This window comes from Salvelinus alpinus, chromosome 18 (assembly GCF_045679555.1).
Source record: "Salvelinus alpinus chromosome 18, SLU_Salpinus.1, whole genome shotgun sequence".
NCBI classification, from domain to species: domain Eukaryota; kingdom Metazoa; phylum Chordata; class Actinopteri; order Salmoniformes; family Salmonidae; genus Salvelinus; species Salvelinus alpinus.
Genome location: NC_092103.1, coordinates 37412306 through 37422326, shown reverse-complemented (window position 1 = coordinate 37422326; position 10021 = coordinate 37412306). Strand labels below are relative to the sequence as shown.

The 10021-nt window shown below is 41.9% G+C and overlaps 1 protein-coding gene and 1 long non-coding RNA gene across 2 annotated transcripts in view; one reads left to right on the top strand and one right to left on the bottom strand.

Annotated features, from left to right (window-relative positions):
• Nucleotides 1-193: 193 nt before the first annotated feature.
• Nucleotides 194-2231, bottom strand: LOC139544677 (uncharacterized). The gene is made up of 3 exons (XR_011668919.1): nt 2149-2231; nt 1032-1397; nt 194-858 (listed from the first exon to the last, which is right to left on the bottom strand). It is a non-coding gene; the product is annotated as an uncharacterized lncRNA (long non-coding RNA).
• Nucleotides 2232-5342: 3111 nt separating this feature from the next.
• The window catches only part of sptan1 (spectrin alpha, non-erythrocytic 1), a 49057-nt gene continuing 44378 nt past the window's right edge, over nt 5343-10021 (top strand). Inside the window, exon 1 of the mRNA XM_071351197.1 lies at nt 5343-5496. The gene's annotated coding sequence lies outside the window, so the exon portion shown is untranslated. The remainder of the gene's footprint in view (nt 5497-10021) is intronic.

The window sequence follows — 10021 nt, the reverse complement described above, 5'->3', positions numbered from 1 at the left end:
TTTTCTTCTTCTGGTAATAGCCTACACTCCTTTAGTGTCAATGGTTTATGTTACATACACACAATTAGAAATTATACATTTTTTTTCTCATCCACTTTAATATAGGTAAAATGGAAAATAAATATATACAATGTATACATTTTTATTCAAATATTGTACAGAAAAGCTAAGATGATTATGGTATTCAAAGGAATTATGCATGGCATTTGTTATGCACGAATGCATGGAATTGATTGTATATTTTCATTCTTTCATCTAACTCTCTCATGAGAGAAGCCTGTCATAAGGCTATTGACTTGCTGTCAACTGCAAATCATCTTGCATCAAATAACTACCCATTTCTCGCCACTTGGGTAAGTGACAAATAACTTTATCAAATAACTACCCATTTCTCGCCACTTGGGTAAGTGACAAATAACTTTATCAAATAACTACCAATTTCTCACAAACATCACATCCTCTGGTTCCAGAACCCAAGGTTCACACAACATTTGGTTATGGGTTGCTGAGATTACCTAACTCGATATCTCTTAGGTAGGCCTCATGCACAGCTCTGACTTGTGCCTTCATCAGGATGTGCCTTCTCTCCAAAATCCTCCCTTTAGCTTTAGCTTCTCTGGCTCTGGTCCTGAGCTCATCACGTTGCTGGATTATCAGCGCGAATTGTCTTCGAAAGGTGTTTTTCAGTGCTTGCCGGGATCTCATCACCCCCCGTAGGCGTATGCTGATTGAGGTGAGAGGTTGGCCACAAGAAGAACAGAGAGTGTCACCATGGCCTCTCATAGCACTGTTCTGAGATCCACGAACAGTTCTTATCGGAATAGGCATTTGATACTGTCTAGCCTGTTCACGCAGTTCCTGGAAGAGATCAAAATAAAGCTAAAAGTTCTACATCTAATTTCAACACAAATAATTGACACAAATTTGGCCCTTGTTGTGTTTAAGGAATGGTCACCCCATTTGTCTTTAGCTTCTGCACAAAAATACAGCCCTACCTACACATCCTAATCAAGCCAGAAAAGTAGACCTACCTGTATTTGTCTGCTGGCTCGCACTAAGTTGTTTGAGATCTGACCAGATCGTAAAGGGATTTGTCCTGGTTGTAAAGCACTGACCTGTGCCCTCAACACAATGGCCTTTCTCTCAAACATCCTCACTTTGGCTTTGGCTTCTCTGTCTCTCCTCTGGTACTCGTCACGTTGCTGGATTGTTATCACTAACTGTCTTCGGAGTCTGTTTTTAAGTTCATCTCGTGAACTCATTTCGGCCATTAGGTGAATGGTGGTGGCGATGGGAGATCCTTCACAAGAACAGAGAGCAATCGTGGGACTTCTCATAGCATTGTTGTTCTCAGATTCATGAAGATTTCTTCTTGGACTAGGCAGGTTAGGCATTTCCTGGAAAACATCAAAACAAAGACAAATTCAGATAAATTTAAACCAAATTCGAACAAAAATAATTGTGGAGTGTTTTTTAACACACGGACACACTTTAATTCTGATTGAAAAGATAATAGGTTATAACTGTGTATCTGGTGCTAACACTTAGGCCTAGTAGTCTTTTGATTGTCCTTTCCAGCATGGTTTGAGCAACTATGGTAGAAGGATATCTAGGCCAGCCCCGTACTGCTTGGGTTAGCTTGGCCCTATAGCATGAATCTGTAGTGAAGTAATATTTTAAATACATTTATATTGTTATCCTCTCATGGGGCCTGTGATTACGCAATTATTATGAACAAAGAGAGGGAGAGAGTTCATGGGCTGAAAGGCCATGCCCCAAGAGTCCACGGGGTGTTTAGACAGTGTAGGTATCTCACCACAGCAGGTCAGGAACAAAAGAGAATGACACAATGAGTGTAAGACCCTTTTATAAACATTTGAGTTGTTTGTATTCGAAATCTGAGTTGACCAATAGAATAATGTAAAAGTTAACTTCCAATCACACCATCAGACCTATAGGCTTTTATCACAACTGCTTCCCAGAGGTGTGACAGAATGGGGGTTGTGGATAGCGTTTGCATAGTTGATAAAAATGAGGTCGGGTGTTGGGCCTGCCTACAAATCAGGCAATAGTATGTTCCACAAGGCATGGTCACACCAGAGAGTATTAGCACACAAATCAGCAAAAATAAAGTCAAAATAGGCTTACCTGTAATTGTTGGACATCACAATTGGTTGGGATGACACCAGGTTGCAAACTGTATCCTGAGTCAACTGCATCAAAGCTGTTGAGCAAATGATGAGTTTTATTACTGTATCAGCTTTCAGTCAGCGGCAAATATGCTTAAATAAACAATTTGGTATGGCAACATCCCCTCAGCAAAGAACTAATTCATGTAAGTGTCAGCAGGATAATAGTAAAGAAATATGGTACTTACAAGTGGAATGCTATGCCTCTGCCATTGTCCCTTGCTGCCAAATTCTCACTGGACAATGCGAAGTCCTCAGAAGTTGACATCCTCCTGGTTTGGTCTGTGTCTGTCACTGCAATGAATGTGAAGATTGCAAGGGTTGATTGCTGGTTTATATGGTGTTCTGGATCTAGAGTAGCGGGTGTCTTTCTATTGGTTGTTTCAGTCCTCTTTGTCATTCTATCTTGATGGGGCTGTCTAATGTAAACAGAGCCGGCAATTGAAAGTTGTGACAACATGGTTCATTGCATGCATGTCTGCTGAGGAGGGTGATACTTCAAGACAGAGAGCCATCTGGGAAACATGTTATATTATAATATAAATTCTATGTTATTTGCTACAAGTAAGTTGTGTTTGTGTGCCTAGTTAAATAAAGGTTAAATAAAAAATTGATAAACAAATAAAATGATGTTGTGAGTGTGCCGGCTTCCCAACCCAGCCGAGTGAGTCATAGTACTACTGTAGGCTTAGCACTAGTTATACTACTGCAATTATAAAGTCATAATGAACTGAATTGAATCCTCAACCCAAAGCCACCAATAATAGGTTAGTTGTGTCAGGTACTTTGGGAAAACATTTTACATGACATTTTAGTCATTTAGCAGACGCTCTTATCCAGAGTGACTTACAGAGAAGAGCTTTAACACCTATAGGGTTGAGAGGGCCAAGAGACCTGAGGTGGCAGAACGGAGTGCTCGGGTTGGGGTGTAGGGTTTGAGCATAGCTTGAAGGTAGGGAGGGGCAGTTCCTCTTGCTGTTCCGTAGGTAAGCACCATGGTCTTGTGGTGGATGCGAGTTTCAACTGGAAGCCAGTGGAGTGTGTGGAGGAGTGGGGTGACATGAGAGAACATGGGAAGGTTGAAAATCAGGCGGGCTGCTGCATTCTGGATAAGTTGCAGGGGTTTGATGGCACAAGCGAGGAGCACAGCCAACAGTGAGTTGCAGTAGTCCAGACGGGAGAAGACAAGTGCCTGGATTAGGACTTGCGCCACTTCCTGTGTTAGGTAAGGTCGTACTCTACGGATGTTGTGAGCATGAACCTGCAGGAGCAGGCCAGTGCTTTGATGTTTGCAGAGAACAACAGAGTGTTGTCCAGGGTCACTCCAAGGTTATTTGCACTCTGGGAGGGTGACACTGTGGAGTTGTCAACTGTGATGGTCTTTGAGCGGGCAGGCCTTCCCCAGGAGGAAGAGCAGTTCCGTCTTGTTTAGGTTGAGCTTGAGATGGTGGGCTGACATCCAAGTTGAGATATCTGCCAGGCACGCAGAGATGCGTGTCGCCACCTGGGTGTCAGAGAGGGGGAAGGAGAAAATAAGCTGAGTGTCATCCGCATAGAAATGATAGGAGAGACCATGTGTATGGATATGACAGAGCCAAGTGACTTGGTGTATAGAAAGAAGAGTAGAGGGCCTAGAACCGAGCCCTGGGGGACACCAGTAGTAAGAGTACCTGGTGCAGACAGAGATTCTCTAGGAGCGGCCTGCCAAGTAGGATGCAATCCAAGAGTGTGCAGAGCCTGAGATGCCCAGCCCTGGGAGGGTGAAGAGGAGGATCTGATGGTTCACAGTGTTGAAGTCAGCAAATAGATCTAGGATGAGAACAGAGGAGAGAGAGTCAGCTTTGGCAATGGGGAGAGCCTCCGTGGCACAGAGAAGAGCAGTCTCGGTTGAGTGACCCGTCTTGAAGCCTGACTGGTTAGGGTCAAGAAGATTGTTCTGAGAGAGATAAAGAGATAGTTGATCAGAGACAGGACGCTCAAGTGTTTTGACAGAAAAGAAAGATGGGATATAGGTCTATAGTTTTTGACATCAGATGAGTCGAGTGTTGGTTTCTTGAGAAGGGGAGCAACTCAGGCCATTTTGAAGTCAGAGGGGACGCAGCCAGTGGTCAGGGATGAGTTGATGATGGATTTGATGAATGAGAGAAGATCTCCAGAGATGGTCTGGAGAAGGGAGGAGGGGATGGGGTCAAGCGGGCAGGTTGTCGGGCAGCCAGACCTCACTAGTCGCAGGATGTCATCTGGAGAGAGAGGGAAGAAAGAGGTCAAGGTGTAAGGTAGTTCTGTGTGAGTGAGACCAGTGGACTCAATGGGCTGAGTGAATGAGTAGCAGATGTCAAGTGGTTGACAAAGTTGTCTGCAGAGAGGGAGGGGGTGGAGGCTTAAGGAGGGATGAGAAGGTGGAAAAAGTTTCCTTGGGTTAGAGGCAGAAGCTTGAAATTTAGAGTGATAGAAAGTGGCTTTGGCAGCAGATACAGAGGAAGAGGAGGTGAAAGGATGATAGGTCCTCCAGGAAAGTTTAGGTTTCCTCAATTTTCGCTCAGCTGCCCACAGCCCTGTTCTGTAAGCTCACAATGATTCACTCAGGAGGGGAGGGCCGAACACATGGCAGCCACGCATTCCCCTCAAGTGTTAAGCATACATTCTTGAAATATTACAACCTAGTTTAAAATCAAGTACATTGTGTCAGTCAGATTGGTTTGTATGCTAACACAAAACAAACTATGTATCAATATTACATTCCATGTTAATTTAAAATAATAGGAAACATGTTGGTAATTTGATACAGGGGTATAACAAAACATGTTTTATTTCTATGAATAAGATAACAATCATAAGGTGATACGATAGTATATACAATACAAACCATACTAATTTTTATATATTTGTATAGAACCACCATGTATTCTGTGACACACGTCCAAATGGCCTGCGTCCTGCACGAGTACACACCCAGTCTACTTCTACACATGTGAAACAGTCACTAAAAGAATGTGATATGATATAGTTTCATTATCACTGGAAAATAATGATAATTTAAGTCACATTTATTACAAATGAATTACATGAGAATGCAAAACTATGGTTTGATGATGTTCGGTATTTTCCGGTAGTCATCGTCACACATTCGGTGCTGCGGTGTATGATGTCACTAGCGACATCCCAAACAGCTCGCTCTACAGCCCAGAACAGCTCGCTCTACAGCCCAGAACAGCTCGACGCCGTCGACAGCTATTTTATTCCGGGAGGTTTCCACACATTTTTGATCCGGTTCTAGAAAGCTACCCAAGCTAACTGCAAAGTAGAGGTAAGAGTGCACGTGGTGGGTTTCAATAAAAACTGCTTTGGCGTTTACTAACTAGCCTATTCATAGAGCAATTTACCATCCTGCTTTTTCTAGTAACGTTAGGTTGTGTGGGATAGCATTTTTGTCACTCACACAACTAGCCTCACCCTATATACATCAGTGGCCTCACCATCCCCCTGCTAACTAAGTTAGCTAGCTACATGCATCTGGGAGATGCAAGCCCGACAGCAAAACCACGGAGTTTCTAAACGTACTATACAATATTTGACATAACTGTCAGGGCACCGCCATCTCCTCCCTGGTAAAAAAAACAAGCTTAATTTATAACTTGTTGAAACAGACTTGTATAACCTTATGGAGGAGACTAGCTTTATTAGCTAGCTGAACCAGAAGCCATCACTGGCTTGTCAGCTTGCTAGCAAGTTAGCTAAGCTTCCTTGCGTTGACTTTGACAGAGCGAGCCCACACAACGTCGCGACCCATTCTACAGCAAAATTTGCAGCTTATAAATGTTTATAAATCAAATACCCATTTATACATATGGTATGTAATTGTATATATACATTATTTAATCAATTGTTATTTATTGTCTGTTGTCGACGGAAGACATATTTGTGTCGGCTATAGGCGAAGGACCCGCCCATCATCAATGCCACAGTTGGAATGCTATTGAATATAATGGCATCATCTGCTGGTCTAGCCAGCCAAAGCGTTTGTAAATAGCAGCAATACTGCGTAGTGGCAAATATTTGCATACTTCTAAAATACGGCTTTAAGAATATCCTAAACTAATCTTTATCATGGTAAGCAGAAAGCACACTTAGCAGCGCAGTTGACAGGTATTTCTCAGCTGGCTGTTCATTGTTTTAGTAATTCAGACATTGGATGTCGATGGCCTTTGTCGATTTGTCTTTCACCGTGCTTTCAATGCATTTTGATGGTTTTCACATTGGGTGGTGGTATTACTAGCCTTTGTATACCTAATCCTTTCTGATTATAATTGTCTTTTACATTTTAAGTCATTTAGCAGACGCTCTTATCCAGAGCGACAAATTGGAAAGTTCATACATATTCATCCTGGTCCCCCCGTGGGGAATGAACCCACAACCCTGGCGTTGCAAGCGCCATGCTCTACTAACTGAGCCACACGGGTCTTGGTGGTGTGGTAAACTATTTGCACTAAATTTAGTTTTAACTCACCCACTCAGGCTCCTGAGTGGTGCAGCGGTCTAAGGCACTGCATCTCAGTGCTATAGGTGTCACTACAGACCCTGGTTCGATTCCAGGCAGTATCACAACCGGCCGTGATTGGGAGTCCCTTAGGGCGGCCCCCATTTGGCCCAGCGTCGTTAGGGTTTGGCTGGGGTAGGCCGTCATTGTGAATAAGAATTTGTTCTTAACTAACTTGCCTAGTTAAATAAAGGTTGAAACATTAAAAACAATTATAATAATAACAAAATTCATAAAAATCCTAATAAATGTAAAGTTATCATAATGAAAATATTTGTATTTTCCAACACACACTCAAATGAACAGCTGCTGTTGTCAGCAGTTCACCTTCTTTAAAAGTTTGTCAAGGGCCCTAAGGCGATGTAGATGTGAACGAACATGCCATGCCAATAAAAATCAAATAAAACATAGATATGTGTTGAAGTCACAGGGAGAGGATTTGCACAGCTGGGTGGGTGATGACCTCTGAGAATTTGGACCACGCTGTGCCTCGCTTGCGTCATTGCTTTTGACTGTTCTAATGGGTGGTGGCCAATTGTGGACATGACATAAGCCTTTTCCATCCTCAGTGAGAAATCCATGGGGAAAGTAACAACTACGTCCTCAAAGATTAGCATGCAAGGCTTGTGATCTGTGCTTGCTGTTTTAGTTTTTACTTCTCCTGTGAGCTAGGAAGACCAATGTCTCCATGACATTGCAGAGACGAGAAGGCCTGTCATTTTTCTAGTTGATGGCCTTATTCAGTGCTAATTTATTAATAGAATTTCAGGTCTATTCTCCGAGCTGCAGCCTGAGTGAAGAAATAATTTCTGCGTTACGGATGAGCCTGTTCAGTTGTCTCCTCTCTGTCCTCATAGTGTCTGGTATTTTTTGCACCAATGTCAGAATTTAGTTTTCCAGTCATCACTCCAGACTAAAGACGGTATGTTCAAAACTCGGGCCTGGTTGCATTGTGGCCCCTAACTCCTTCCAATAGTCCCTCGCCCTACTAAGCACAGATCTGAATCGATTGGATGGGGGAAGGAAGCTCCACTTAGCATTTCGGAGAGTTAGGTGGAGCAATCATAATGCTGCTGCTGTCTGTCCCTATCCCTTCGATGAGGTAATCACTGGAAATATATAGAATGGAAGGGGCCAGGCAGTAACCAAAATTAACTTATTTCATTAGCTTCTTGTGTAGTCAAGGGAATTGGGTATATTTTATAAGCTCTTCGACCCACCACCACCCACTTCCCTTCATAGGTGATGCACATTGTGTTTCTATTGAAGGGTGACAGAATGGGTGTGGCTCAACAACAACCTGCTCAAACCATTAGACACACACTACCTTGAAACACTAAAATGTACCCTTAGCAGGTCTGTGTTTTGCATTCTTGATGTGTGTTTTGCATTCTTGATGGCATCAAGAACACGGTTGAGGTCATCAACTGTCACCAGAGTGAAGGAGACACATGACCAAGGACAAATTCACATGAAAAACATTTAATCAGCGTTCCTCACTAAAATAAAAATATGTGTCGTATGGATTTCATTTTAAAGTCTGAACCTCTTATAGGCCTAACCTTAAACATATTAACAGTGGACTGATTTAGCTTCCAGTTCCCGGCATATTCAGTCGTTTTTTTCTATGTTTGTCTTGTTTAACATGGTCAGCTATATGGTTTCCGGCTGGCTGACAGATAATCACATTTGAACAGAGAATGTGTTGACAGTGAAGTAGCCTAATTTAAAGCATCCCTACCCATTTAGTCACTCCCTGTCTGAAAAGGTCGAGGACAGATGCCACTCTTATTCAGTTATACTCTCCGTATATGTTCTGTTCAGTGTGTTCAGTTTTATGTAAAGGGCCCTACGTAAACAGAGCGACGGGTATGGTCCGTTCCAAAATTTGAGCCGCACAAAAGTATATGGGTGATTCTCACGAAACTGACAGAAAATAATTTATCTTGGATCACTAACATAAGGATCTTTATTCATCCATTTCATAATTGTTATGTTTATTGATCAGATATGCATTTTACCACAATTTTCACAACTATTACGACAGTTTTTGAAGTCCAAAAAGGTAATAAACAAAGATATTTCAAAAGTGTTTTTATTTTTTATTTTAATTTTTAATTTTTATACATTGCTCACCTATTGAAAAGGCTGGACTTAAACAACACTGAAAACAAATATATTTCAAATTAAATTATTATAATGTATTTCGCAACACAATCTTTTGTGAAACTTGTTTTTTGTCATAACTTGTGTATACATGTTATTTGTATGTACACATCCACTACATGGCCAATTACATTCCAAAATCATGGGATTAATATGGAGTTGGTCCCCCCCTTTACTGCTCTTCTGGGAAGGCTTTCCACTAGATGTTGGAACATTGCTGCAGGGATTTGCTTCCATTCAGCCACGAGCATTAGTGAGGTCGGGCACTGATGTTGGGCGATTAGGCCTGGCTCGCAGTAAACGTTCCAATTCATCCCAAAGGTGTTCGATGGGGTTGAGGTCAGGGCTCTGTGCAGGTGTAACGGATGTGAAATGGCTAGCTAGTTAGCGGGTACGTGCTAATAGCGTTTCAATCGGTGACGTTACTCTCTCTGAGACCTTGAAGTAGTTGTTCCCCTTGCTCTGCAAGGGCCGCGGGTTTTGTGGAGCGATGGGTAACGATGCTTCGAGGGTAGCTGTTGTCGACGTGTTCCTGGTTCGAACCCAGGTAGGGGCGAGGAGAGGGACGGAAGCTATACTGTTACACTGGCAATACTAAAGTGCCTATAAAAACATCCAATAGTCAAAGGTATATGAAATACAAATGGTATAGAGAGAGAGAGTCCTATAATAACGACAACCTAAAACTTCTTACCTGGGAATATTGAAGACTCATGTTAAAAGGAACCACCAGCTTTCATATGTTCTCATGTTCTGAGCAAGGAACTTAAACGTTAGCTTTTTTACATGGCACAGATTACATTTTTACTTTCATATCCAACACTTTGTTTTTGCATTATTTAAACCAAATTGAACATGTTTGATTATTTATTTGAGGCTAAATTGATTTTATTTATGTATTATATTAAGTTAAACTAAAAGTGTTCATTCAGTATTGTTGTAATTGTCATTATTACAAATAAATGCATTTTTAAAATCGGTCGATTAATCTATCAGCTTTTTTTGGTCCTCCAATAATCGGTATCGGCGTTGAAAAATCATAATTGGTCGACCTCTAATCTGGACCAACAACTGGCTTGGGATATCAAACAACAGTATAGGTAAGTGCTAAAACAGGTGAATGTGTCAA